The sequence below is a fragment of the Brassica rapa genome, chromosome A06 (genome assembly GCF_000309985.2).
Source record: "Brassica rapa cultivar Chiifu-401-42 chromosome A06, CAAS_Brap_v3.01, whole genome shotgun sequence".
Taxonomy (NCBI): domain Eukaryota; kingdom Viridiplantae; phylum Streptophyta; class Magnoliopsida; order Brassicales; family Brassicaceae; genus Brassica; species Brassica rapa.
In genome coordinates this window covers 12,445,273-12,460,493 of record NC_024800.2, presented here as the reverse complement: position 1 = coordinate 12,460,493, position 15,221 = coordinate 12,445,273, and the positions used below count along the sequence as shown (strand labels likewise).

Genomic DNA, 15,221 nt, shown 5'->3' with positions numbered 1-15,221 from the left:
AATTTGTTCGAAGAAAAACTAATTTTTGTACATCAAGTGTATCGTGTTGGATCTAACTGACTTTCTAACAAAAACAGAAAATGATAACTGTTGAAAACAAAATAAAGGCTAGACCCTTGAAGCGAACCATTGACTGTAGCAGCGACTGTTAGGCACCAGTTTTGAACCTGCCTATCAATCATCTTAGCCAGAGAGCCTGCGACCGTAGGCGTAGCACCATGACGTCTATCGTTTCGCTCCCTCCATCTGGAAAGTATAACGCAACAAAAACCTGGATTTTTGATCCAGTGGTGTGTTTTATGGTGATTCTCAAATTTCTGAAGAGTGATTTTTGATCCGCAGAGAACACACAATCGAACACACTATTTTTTTCTTATGGTGATTCTCAAGTTTCTGAACTATCACTACGGCACAAATAAAAATATTTCAACAAATCAAAAATATGATTTAGTTCTTTTTAAAAGTGTTATTTACATATTTTGCCAACCTTTACCTTTTTTTACTATGTAGTATGTAACTTGTGTCAAAATCTACGAAAGGAGAAAATTATAAATATACTGAAGGAGAAAAGAGTTTGAGCATGAAGAGTTTGGGTGTTTTTAGTTTCACTTACCTGAACTTTAATCTTCATCATCTAATTTTGCAGTACGTTCCGCCAATTAATCCATAGCATATTATGTTATTTTCCTCATTTCATTGAAAGAAATTTTTTTCGAAGACTATTATTTGTTATGCCACAATTTGGTGACATGAGTTAATATATAGTGATTAAGTTTGATTTATGAAAATAACTAAAAAATGTTACCGGTCATGATTTATTTTTTATTTCTTGAATTTATGTTTGAATGATCTAATCTACTAGGATAAGACATGCGCCTTGCGCATTTTATATGAAATTATTTAAGAAATATTTTATGGGAAAATAAAATTTATGTTCTTGCTCGAATTAATATTTTTGGCCCTTAAACAATTTTTTAATTTTTTTTGTTAATTACATAACTTGTTTACTTATGAGCTGATCCCATTTTTAAAAATATTTGAGGTCAAAAAATCATTTATCGCATAAGAACCTAACTTTTAGGCCAAAGAATCTCAGGCGTACTATTCAGTTCAGTTTTTATATCATGATTTAGCAATTTAAAAGTTAATTATGGTTATGAGAAGTTTACGTTCACGTGTCAATCATCTATCTTCAATAGTTTTCTCATTTTTGTGTCGTTATTTTTTCATTTTGGTTATTGATCGATATAAATATTTATTTTTAAGTTTATTTTCATTTCGTTATTTTGTTTTTGCATGAGATTTAAAAAATTTAAGATTTAATATTATTAAAAAGATACATACTAGGTTAAGATTCGTGCCCTGTACAGAATAAATATTTTATATTTATCACTTATTTTATGTTTTTCTGCATATTATGAAATAATGAAATAATAAGTATACATTAAATAACTAAGAAATCAGTTACTATTATGTAATAAATTAGCGTGCGCATATAAAGTAATTGACCGCTCTTGTTTATTCGCAATAATTTTAGGGTAAATAAGTCAAAACAATCAATCTTATATATCGTATATGATATATAATTAAATTTAAATTATATTAACATATATATATAGTATAATTTTAATATGAATATTTATTAAATGAGGTTTCTACTCGTATGATTTTATGATTATTTGCATGTAACAAAATTTTACACCAACGATTTTTTAATGTGGAATATTTTGTGGTTTCAATAATTTATAATCATTTAGAAAAAACAATAAAGATTTCAAAATTAAAATAATAACTTTTCTATATATGTTCAACGCAGATATCAAAATATAAGTATGTATTTTCATATGATGTATAGTTTAATTTAAACGGTATGAAATATGTATTAACATAAACATCTAGTAAAATGAAATTCTTTATTCATATGATTTTATAATCACTGTATTTTATTATAGAAAATAATTTAAACTTTGATCACAAATGTTTATGTGAGAATTTTAACAGTTTTGGTAATTTATACTTGTTTTGAAAAATTTAAAATACAACATATAGAAAACAAATCTTAAGTTTTTATTATATGCTTAATGTAATTGTGTAATTTATTTTAATAATAAATAATTAAACATAAATGATAGAAATTATACAGATTGTTAGCAAATCTTTATTATTTAAAATCATTAATCGCCATCAAATTAGGTAATTTTGTAGGTTTTATTTAATAAAAGTATATAATAATATCATTTTGATAAGTGAATGGTACATAATGGACATACTATATAATATAACATTTCTTAGTAATTTAATTTTGACTAACAAAATTCTCAATTGATTCTCAAGCCATTAAGTAAGCAAAATTAGCATTTCAATTACGTGACAACTCATCAGGACATTTTTTTTAATTAATACAAACTACATGTTATAAATTTTTAAGTGTTTCTCTATTAATATATCTACTTTATTAAAACAGAAATACACTTATATAATAACCCTAAAAATTACACAATATTTATAGTTTAATGCCATTAAATATCTTTTCCACATATTCATTGTTTTTTTTTAATAACTCAAATTCAAACAAACTACATATTTTTATATAAAGGAACAAACATAAATAATTCCCCTACGAGCTACAGACCCCGTAACATTGCTTATTATTATATGAATCCCATCCTTAGCTTACGTAACCTGCACGAACATCAAATTATATAAGCTTTATAAGTAATTAAACTAAGAAAACTTTATTATATTGAAATATTCCACTGGACTTATATTCAATCCTTACCTTATTTGTACTGACTTCCATATGTCCAAATAATTAATAATCATTATTCTTAATTAAAATCTAATATTTTTGAATTGAAAAAAACTTTTCCCTCCGCCCAACAATCTTATACTTCAGAAAAAAAAAATAGAAATATTTGCAGAATCTACTAATTTGTTTCTAAACAAGATTTCCCCTTCAATTTCGGAACAGTAAAGATACAATAAAATTTGATCCATAACTACTAAACAATAAACGCAATATTCAAATTTCACCAATATAATCTTACCTTTTTCTATTTGTTGGTTTCACAATAACACACAATAAACAAATCTTAATCAAATTTTAAATAAGTAACCTTTTCGTAGCCGTTGAATAAATTAATTTCCGTAAAAAAATATATCTTATTTATCTACTTCATATATCATACTCACTCATAATTCTTTATTTCATCATATTTTAATGGTTGTCAATTGAAATTTGGCCCAAGTTAAATTACCTTACCACAGTGTGATCAATTTTGTTGCCACAGTGTGTCAAATTATGTTACAACAATATTTGTATTATGTGATATAATTTTATCATAATTTGTATTAAAATTTTGATACATTATATCATGGTGTAAAAAATTTAATTACATTACGTAAACAGAAAAAAAAATCCGCCCGGTCAGGCGGGTCCAGATCTAGTAAGAGATTAAAATTGAAGTGCAATTAATACTTAACTCTTACTTTTTTTAATATTTACCAAGGAATGCCATTGAATTTAAACAATGTCTGTTTTATAACTTTGCTAATCCTGCTAATAAATTTACGTGTACTTAAACTTAAATAACAAAACTGAGTGAACCTAAAATCTCGTGGTTTGTTAACAATAATGCTTCGGTATGATTTAGTCTGCATAAATCAAAACAAATGTTCCTTGGTTAATTGTTGGTCTGCCACTCCTATATTAATTATAAAAACATATTAACTATTTCAAAAAAGAAATACAATACATTCGTATTATAAGGAGTTTTGTTAGATATTTATGATTTCATTACGGTTTCTTTAGTCATTTACAATTAGACTAACAAATGTGGATCATATAAAATATTATCTAAATTAGTCCCAACAAAACATTACTGAACGAAATTTAAATCCTTTTATTCTAGCATATTCATTTAAAGTATGTCATTAAAATACTGAACAAGCAATTAGAAAAATATCTTACGTATGGATTTATGATACTGAGGATTATTATTTTAGATTTTGTATTTTATGTATTGAAGAGTATCTGTAAGGTTTTTGCATTTGACGAAATATCTCAATAAATAGTTACATTTATTTTTTTACATATGACTGTATTAAAATATTTTTATACACTACTATATTTTAATATATACAATTTGGAAACATTTCAAAATAGTCAATGGGCCTTATTCTATAAATCAATAATATAGTTATTATAGAGTATTGTATACAGAATAAAGAAAAGCATTTACATATATAACCATATATAATATATAATAAACCAACAACATATACACTTTAAAAACAATTAAAATAAATAGGACCAAATCTAATATTTTGAAAATAAATGGGAGTCGATCTAGATTGTGATCATTAAAAGAGAGATTATTAAAATTAAAATAAATAGGACCAAATCTAATAGTTACATTTATTTTTATATAAACATTTTGTTTTCAATTCTAAATTGGTATATATTATAATATATATGTGTCTATCAAATTTTAAAACATAATAAATTTACGGTATATGTTTTTTATTGAATAGATTGTTTCAAACTTTCACATGTATTTGTATCTTCTTCTATATATATTTTTTGGATTATTATTTTATTATTAAAATCGTAACTATATATATAAAGATTAGTACAATATTATTTTATTGTCATATCCAAAGATATTGTAACATTTCACAGATTTAGAAAGTATTTAAAAAATTAAACTTTTCGCTGCATAGATTTATATTATCGAGTAAATAATTAAACATTTAGTTTTTGTTTAACTTTTAAAATAAACTATATAGTTTAAAAAAAAAATTCATTGGTTTAAGGTTGTAAAGATTAATCATTGTTAGATAATATGATTTTTGTTATTTAAAAAAAAATCTTTATAATTTTAAAAGTTAACATTGACAAATATTTTTTAAATAATTAAAATATGGATGTATAGTATTACAACATTAAATTATATCTATTTAATTTATATTATCTATAAATCCAATGGATCATCTATTGTTTAAATTTAATTATTGATAGCCCAATAAAAATTTCTGGTAGGCTCAAAATTTAAGTGATAAGATTAGAGATTAAATGTAATATGACTTTCTAGTAATAGGTCTATTAGGATCATTTTTTTTTAAATTCACAAAAGAATTAAGGTTGTGACTTCTGTTTTAATATATATATGATGTAGAAATTTTAAGAATATCTTTCCAGTCCTTATTATTTACTAAATATTTCAAATACAAAAATATATTTTATGCAGTAATATATTTATTTATATATTATCAAGAATATCTAATAAAAATTCATATTTATAAACCTCGAAATACTCAAAATACTCTGTAATTATTAAGTTGGTATTTGCAACAATTTTAATATGATAACAGTCTTAATATCGGGAATTTATAAAATATATCCTGAAAATAAATTTTAATAAGCTATTTATCAAATACAAGATATATTGTTTAATTGGAATTTGATAAGTCAAGATCCGAACTGAAATACAAATAAAATAAAATAAAAACTAAACCTGAATCAATGTTCACAAATAGCCAAATGGTTCTTATATCTCTAAAACAGTAAAACCAAAACTAAACAGATCTAAACTGAAAACCAAACTATCCAAATACAATTTATATTCCTAAAAATATTATTTATACACCGAACTATTCAAAAAAAATTGATAACCCTATTACTTTTTATCCAAATTTTTTACAATTATCTTAATTTTCCGATATAACCAAATCACCCTAATATTTTTATCAATAATATTTAAATTATCCAAGAGATCCGATATTTTTTACCCAAATTATTCAAAACTATCCAAAAACGCAAACCAAAGTAGAACAAAATTGAAATTTTGTCGGGTTGCTTACATTATTATCCACACCAAACAAAAACTAAAATAACAAAACCGAAACCAAACTCAAGTTCATAAATAACCAAACAGTTTGTAAATCTCTTACAACTGAAAACCTAAAAGCTATAACCAAACCGAAAACAAACAAACTCGAATGCAACCGAAACTAAATTCCTGTGCCTAAACATATTAGTGAACAAAGAGACATGTTAATAGTGTTTTAAAAAAACAGACAAGTTAATAAATTTGTCAACAAAAATAGTTAGGCGCTTTCTATGGCTTATTCTAATGTATTATTTTAGCACATGGACCCACTGATCAATTTATAAATTCTCTTACTAATATATATACTATTAATAGATTAGATGTATCTTCGGTGCATTACACTATATAACATATATATACCAAAATTTATTTATATTAGTTAAACTATAAGAAACATAAAATTAGAGTTTCACCATTTTAACAGTTAATATATAATATTATATATATGTTCCTATATTTTGTTAGATTACATTACAAATTTTTACAAAGTACATATACATTCATATAAACAAACAATTAAAAGAATTGAATATTTGAAACAATAAATTACAACATATAAACAATCAAAATGTTATGTATAGACGTCTAAACTATTAAAACTAAAGTACAATTAGTACTTAACCTTGATTTGTTTTTTTTAATTTGAAGTATTATTAATGATTCCCGGCGTATATATATATATATATATATATATATATATATATACATAAAAAGCCCAATGATTTCTATCAACAAAACTCAATTGATTCTTATTTCTCTAAACCCAAAAACCAAAACCGAGCGGGTAGTTCAATATTCAAAATAAAATAAAATATTAATTACCTGAATTAAGATTTTTTTGATATTTATAAGTAAATGATATCCAAAACCTCTGAATTGCTCCAGTTTTTTCGAGTTTTCTAGGTTTTGGGCATTTTCGGAATTTTGGTTTTAAACTTGAATCAAACTCAAAATATTTATAATTTGGTTCTATCAGATTTTATAAAAAATATAAACTGGATCTAAACCCGACACCATCCGAACCGAACCGATCCAAATGAAACGATAAAATAAAACCATTAAATTGTTGTGTTTTGAAATGTTTAGGTAACTATAAAAAAAAAACACTTGTGCGGGCGTGCGGGTCAGGATCTAGTAATGCGTTATATTTGAGGTACAATTTTGAGTTATATCCTTTGTAAAATTGGTAACTCAAAAGATTAATCAACATCAAGCAAAATCGTATGTATTAGAATTTGAGCCAGTAGTTATTTTTTCTATCAACTATCTTACGTTTACTTTTTATTTATTTTTAAATTTAATATTTTAATTGCATGGCAAACATTTCTCACGTTTACTTTCCTTCAGTTACTAAATCATTTTTAATTAATTCACTTAATTATCTACTAGTTTGTCAAAAATATTTAAAAAATTTCTTATATTATTTTAATTATTATTTAAACATAAGTATTTCTTTAATTTTAACTATTAGCTTTGTTTGGTAACTAAAATTTTTATATACAAAATTACGTAAATATATAAACACCTTTCTATTGTAAATTTTATTTTTCAGTCTATTTTATTAAATTCATAATAAATGTTATTATTGTTAACATTATAAATAGTAACTGTCATTATTTTTGTTTTAAATAAAAAATACTACATTTGTACATGAAAAATGTTACCAGCTAGTTACTTTAAAAGTTTAGGAGCTCATATTTTTACAGTGAACCCACTATATAAATCTACAGCTTTTACAACATAAATTTTACTAAAAGTTACATTTTGATGTAACTTTTATTGTAAATTAACTCTAATATGACATCACACCAATCGAAGCCATTATCTAAAATTGTAGATTTGGCAGTGGTTATATGTTTCGTAAAAGTTTTTGATTAATGAAACTAGAGCAAAAAAATAAGGAATTTACAATTTCAGAGAGAATCAACGGAGTTGTTGCAAAAAAACAATTTCTAAATGGATTTAGATATATATATGGCAACATGAGTGAGAGAGAAAGTTTAACGATTTCAAGGGGAGATCATGGGTGCAGTGTAAGAGATATTAGGGATTGTTAGTTTGTATAGAAAATAAATTGATATAAATCACTTGATAAACGAAACTGTTATTTTCTTACATTTGAATTTTTTTTTCTTTTTTTTTTAAATTGTAAACCAATGACCGATGCGGAGCTCCCGAGGAGTCAATTAATCATGTATTTTTTGAATGTCCACCGGCGATCCAAGTCTGGGCACTTTTACGGATCCCAACGAATCCGGAATATTTCCTACTCAATCATTATTTACCAATATGGATCATCTATTTTGGAGAGTCTCCCCCGAAAGGGAGGATCATCATTTTGCATGGATTCTCTGGTATATATGGAAAGTAGAAACAACAAAGGTTTTAGCAATGTAGATATGGACCCGAAAGATACTCTCAAATTAGCAGAAACGGAATCGTTACTTTGGGCGGAAGCGCAAAATTCCCAGAATTAGGGAATGGACCACACTCGGCTACCTGTACCAGCGGCAATCCCGACCATACCAGATAGATGGTGTTTTACGGATGGATCCTGGAAAAATCATGATATATATATTCAGGACAAGGATGGTATAGTACTCTGGAAGGTTATGATGGACTAATGGAAGCAAGGAATACAAGAGCAAGTCAGTCGTCACTACACTCAGAGATAGAGGCTCTCATATGGGCAATGGAATGCATGAGGAACCTTAGACAGTTCCGGGTTACTTTTGCAACGGATTGTGTTCAATTGGTGAAGATGGTTTCGGAACCAGAGGAGTGGCCAGCCTTTGCAAGCTATCTGAACGACATTACATTTTTGAAAAGAAGTTTCAACAGCTCAGAGATCATTCATATACCACGAACACATAACTCAAAGGCGGACAGTCTCGCACGCAGTACAAAGAAACAACCGTCATCTGTCGTTCATATGGATGCAGAGCTACCATTGTGGTTTGCAGAATCTATATGAGTCTGTTTATGTTGCTGACAAAAAAAAAATTGTAAACACGCCATGTGTCATAATTTTATTTGGTCATGTAACTTGTGTTTTAGTATATAAAATATCAAATTTATAACACAAAAAAAAAATTGTAAACACACGCCATGTGTCATAATTTTATTTGGTCATATAACTTGTGTTTTAGTATATAAAAGATCAAATTTATAATAAATGTTATTATTTTTAACATTAATAAATAATAATAATCATTATTATTTTTATTTTAAATAAAAATACTACATTTATACATCAAAATGTCACCGGTCATTTACTTTCAAAAGTTAGTAACTCATATTTTTATCATGAATTCACCACATAAATCTACAGATTCTACCATATTATTTTTACTGCAAGTTACATTTCAAAATGTAACTTTTATTTGGGAAAATTGTTTTTTTAGAGCAAAAACATGGTAACTATGTCTCTTTATACTAATCTATACTACTTTATGTCCCATTAGACTAATTTTTTTCAAAATGGCAGTAATGCCCTTAAAATTGTAATTTTTTATTCCTTTTTCGTTTTTTTTATTTTTTTGTTCCTTTTTCGTTTTTTTTATTTTTTTTTTAAAATCGATTTTTTTTTTCAAAATATAAAAGTGAATATTCCCAAATATTTTGTTTCCATATTTTTAGGAACTGATTTCTTATCCGTAGAATATAACTAATATGTAGAAATCGGTTTCTACAGTTTTTTAGAATTATAGTAATGTTTATATTTTGATTTCTACATGTTTTAGATTTATAGTAAATCTTAGAAGTCGGTTTCTACGTGTTTTAGATTTATATTAATGTGTAGATTTTGATTTCTAAAGATTTTAGAACGATAGGTTAAGCGCGGAATGTGTATTCTAAATATTTTTAGAATACTCCTATTTATGTAGATCACGTATTCTAAACATTGTAGATTCAATGAAAAAAATGGATTTCGTTTTCTATTTCGTAGAATGTCATTTCTACTTTATTTAGAACATAATATGAAATTTATAATTTTAACTTTTTTATAACTGGAAAAAATATCACTAAGTTCATATAGGTATTTTATCAAAAGTTACTATTTTTCCAAATTTTTTTTGTTTGTAAAACTATTTATTAAATTTATTTTAAAAAATATTAAAGGGTGTTATAGGAAAATATGACACAAAATATAGATTAGTCTAAAGAGACATAGTTACCATTTTTTTACTCTAAAAAAACAGTTTTCCCCTTTTATTTTAAGTCAACTCTAATACGACATCTCGTCAATCGAAGCCTTTACCTAAAATTGTAGATATGGCAGTGTGGATACGTTCAGTAAAAGTTTTTGATTAAAAAAACTGGAGCAAAAAATTAAGGAACTTACAATTTCAGAGAGAATCAGTGGAGTTTTTGCAAAAAAAAAGGAACATACAATTTCTAAATGAATTTAAATATATAGCAACATGAGTCAAGATAAAATTTAAGGATTTCGAGGGAAGATCATGGGTGTATTGTGAGAGATATTAGGGAATGTTAGTTTGTATAAAAAATAAATAATATAAATCAGTTGATAAACGAAACTGTTTTATTTATTACATTTGAAACATTTGAATATTTTTGCATTTTTGTCTAAACTATTAAAACAGGAGTACATTTAATACTTACCCCAGACTTTTCTTAAATAATTACGATTTTCTGCCACTGCCCAAAACATTATCGACAAATATCTTCATAGAGAAACAGTTCTTTCAGTCTGAATAAGAAAATACGGCCAAGGCAATTTTTTCTGTTTGTTTCGCCGAAAAAAAAACTTATGGGTTTTCGTATTTGATGAAAGTCCACGTTTTTGTTTTTTTTTTTAATACGATAAACCAATTCTAAATGAACTTGCCCAATTTAGTAATCGATGGGCTTCCTAAAGAACTATATTTTTTTTAAGGTACCTTTCCATTACTTTTTATTATTAAAGTTTAAAAAGTCTATAATTATAAGCTGACTAAAACTATGTGGAAATAAGAAATATTCAGTATAATTTAATAAAACACCCACAACGTTATCTTAATAAGATAATATTTTAACAATTTAATTTTTACAATAAGCAAATAAAATGGTAAGTTGTACAACAACATACTTTGGAGGTGATTGGTTGGTTGTGTGGCTTTAGGTTTTATGCTTTAGAAATTGTGTCGTGAGTATTTTTGCTGTGACTTTAATTTATTGTGTTGTTGAAATATTTCTAAAGACATTGAAAGCACTAAATAAAAGCCGTAGAAAATTGAATTTCTAAAGCTAAGATAATTCCTTTTTTTTAATTTTTCTGCTCTAGATTCATTTTATAAAGTTAAGGGTATGATTGGTAATGACTGTAGCTTTTAAATTTTTGCTGTAGAAAAAAATCTGTAGACTTTTTGCGGTGGTTTTAGATTTTATTGTTGTAGAATTTTATGGAAAGCATTAAAAAATTGCTTTGAATATTTGGCTCTGCAGATGACTTGTACAGCTGTAGGTTATTTCAAGAACTGTGGTTTCAAAAAAAAATTTAAAGCATGATTGCTGTGAATTTGGTGCTGTATAAATAAATAACGTTGTGGACAGCACCTACAACAACTACCAATCACTCCCTAAATCATGATTTCTTTACAAAATAGCTTTAGAAATGAAAATGGATGTCCATATATAATAATTTAGAACATACACCCGCGGATCCAAAATCTAGTTTTTTTTTAATTGTAAACACACGCCATGTGTTATAATTTTATTGGTAAGGTATTTTGTGCTTTAGTATATGTAAAGGATAATTCAAAAATTTTACCAACATGATTTATATATTTTATGTTTTGAGTTTTCGTTTTAGTTATAAAGTGTTATATTTGAGGTTTTTGAGTTATCTCCTTTGTAAAATTGTTAACTCAGATAACTAATCAAGATCAGATAGAATTATAAAGTGTAAAAGTTTTTGATTAATGGAAATGGAGCAAAAAATTAAGGAACTTACAATTTCAGAGAGAATCGATAGAGTTGTTGCAAAAAAATAAAGGGAAAACTGTTTTTTTAGAGCAAAAAAATGGTAACTATGTCTCTTTAGACTAATCTATATTTTGTGTCATATTTTCCTATAACACCCTTTAATATTTTTGAAAATAAATTTAATAAATAGTTTTACAAACAAAAAAAATTTGGAAAAATAGTAACTTTTGATAAAATACCTATATGAACTTAGTGATATTTTTTCCAGTTATAAAAAAGTTAAAATTATAAATTTCATATTATGTTCTAAATAAAGTAGAAATGACATTCTACGAAATAGAAAACGAAATCCACTTTTTTCATTGAATCTACAATGTTTAGAATACGTGATCTACATAAATAGGAGTATTCTAAAAATATTTAGAATACACATTCCGCGCTTAACCTATCGTTCTAAAATCTTTAGAAATCAAAATCTACACATTAATATAAATCTAAAACACTTAGAAACCGACTTCTACAGATTTACTATAAATCTAAAACATGTAGAAATCAAAATATAAACATTACTATAATTCTAAAAAACTGTAGAAACCGATTTCTACATATTAGTTGTATTCTACGGATAAGAAATCAGTTCCTAAAAATATGGAAACAAAATATTTGGAAATATTCACTTTTATATTTTGAAAAAAAAATCGATTTTAAAAAAAAAATAAAAAAAACGAAAAAGGAACAAAAAAATAAAAAAACGAAAAAGGAATAAAAAATTACAATTTTAAGGGCATTACTGCCATTTTGAAAAAAATTAGTCTAATGGGACATAAAGTAGTATAAATTAGTATAAAGGGACATAGTTACCATTTTTTTGCTCTAAAAAAACAATTTTCCCAAAAATAAAAGAACTTACTATTTCTAAATGAATTTAAATATATGGCAACATGAGTCAAAAGAAAGTTGAACGAATTCAAGAGGAAATTATTGGTGTAGTGTGAAAATATTAGTGATTGTTAGCTTGTATAAAATTAATTAATATAAATCAGTTGATAAAGGAAACTGTTTTTTTTTTTACATTTTAATTTTTTTCGTTTCTGTTTATTAAAAACATATAATCTCACACCATGTGTCAAAATCGTATTTGTCAAATGACTTGTAATTTTTAAAGAAGTTTTTGAAGCGTGCAAAAGATCACTAATCTTTAATAAAGTTCCATAATAATGTTTAAAAAGGGAAAATAAATCCATGTCTAAGGGATTCTTCTAACAGAAATACAATTTATGCGGAAGATTTAAATTAAAGCAAAGATTTGGACAGACAGTAAGTGAAAGCAAACGAAATAGCTAGCGTTCACACAAACATACTGCATTTGTCTTTTGTCCTTTTCTAACGTATTAATTGCAATTGCGAAAATTTATGTGCATAAAATTAAAGATTCTAATATTCCGGTAGGTACGTGTTTCCATCTTAATTCAATTTGTGTTGTCATGAGTTCTTGAACAAGCGCAATCATATACAGATTTTTCTCGAAAGAGCAAGTTGGACTTATCACGGCAATAAACTAAGAAAAAATATCCTAAGAGTGGCTACAAAAAGGTTCTTCTCACAATTCCAATATATATTTATCTTTCTTTTCTAGGAGAACTTATAAATATCATAACCAATAACATCAAATTTCTGGTTAGATTTCTTCAATTTTTTATTGTGAACAAATGATTTTATTTCTACCATCTGACTGATTTTCTACGATGGATATACTATTCACCAGATTTTAATAAATTTAAAATGTATTTTTTATTTAAACCTATATGGCAACTACTCAATAAGTGAGTGAGAATGATATTTGTCAACATTATCACTTGATTTAATCATTTCACATGTTTAACTAAATATATCGATCTTTGAATCAATCTCTAGCTATTTCTAAATATGTTGATTTTTGGACAATTCTCACAAATAATTTTTTTAAAAAGTTTTTGTCATAAAAATAGTTCTAAATAAAAGACTAAAATGACTTATTTTATTTTGAAAATTTTAATTTTAATTTTTTATTTTTTTTTTAAATTTGAAATCCTATCTACAAAATTATATTCCTTAACTCTAAACCTAAGTTGAGATTAGTTAACTTTATAGTTTATCTTTTAATAGAATTTAATTTTATCATTTTTTTTATTGAATGTTATATTTATGACAAAAACTTAAAAAATAGCTATTTTAAAGAATTTTTGTTGATTTTTTTTTTTGAATACCGAGGTTGAATTTTCTTAAATAGGGTTAAATATAGGGTGAATTAGCTAAATGACCAAATTTGAAAAGGAAATTAAGTGCATAGCATTGATTTTGACATAATAAAACCCATAACAATTATGTCAACTTCTATCCGGTAATACCTTTTTTTGTTCAAGTTACCAGTAATAGAGAGAGAAACTGATGACATCAACAATTTGACACCCCCATAATTAATTATCACACGTAATTCAATCAACACCACACTTTTTTTTAACACATAAATATACATCTAATTTTTCTATACCATATTACTAAAAATAATAGGATTCAAAATCCACTCACACCTAGTAAATACTAAACTTTAATCCAAACCTCAACTCCAAAATAATAAACCCTAAACTTTAAACATCACCCTTCCATCTAAATACTAAACTCTAAACCCTAATTACTGAACCCTAAACCCAAATATAAACCTTAAACCCAATTATCAAAATCTGAAAATGGTATATAATATTATGTAATATTAAACTAAATCCAAACAAAACTCCTCAATGCTAAATTCAGACCTAACTTTTGAATACTAAACCCAAAAATGCTATCACTAAACCCAAACCTAAACTCCCACCTTCCAAATACTAAACCCTAAATCCTAATCACTAAACCCTAAACCCAAGTGCAGACTATAAACCCAAATAGAATGGAACAAAATACATAGTATAGTATAAATTGGTAAGCAAAAAACACTCTTTTTTAATCGTCAAATGGAACATACATAATACGGTCACTAAACCCAAACATCAACCCCCACCTTCCAAATACTAAACCCTAAATCTTAATCATTAAACCTAAACCCAAGTATAAACTCTAAACCCAAATAGTATAGAACAAAATAAATAGTATAGTACATATAGTTGTAAACAAGAAATTGATAAATAATGAATTTATCAAACAATCGATGGTACAATAATACAACAACCGTAGCATACTATTTAGTTTGGTACTTGCGAATTGTACAAAAATATAAGAATCGTACTATACTATAATTTTCTTTCACTACATATAGTATAGTCGACGAGTTCATCTTCTTTACATCTTCCTCTTTTTACAGACATGGTGATACACACATTCACTAGTCCAGAGTAATTATTCTTCATCATACTATATCAATACAGCATA

At 25.6% G+C, this 15,221-nt stretch overlaps 1 protein-coding gene across 1 annotated transcript in view; it reads left to right on the top strand.

Moving 5' to 3' along the window:
- The window catches only part of LOC103873306, a 728,778-nt gene that overhangs the window by 36,837 nt on the left and 676,720 nt on the right, over nucleotides 1-15,221 (top strand). The window lies entirely within an intron of this gene.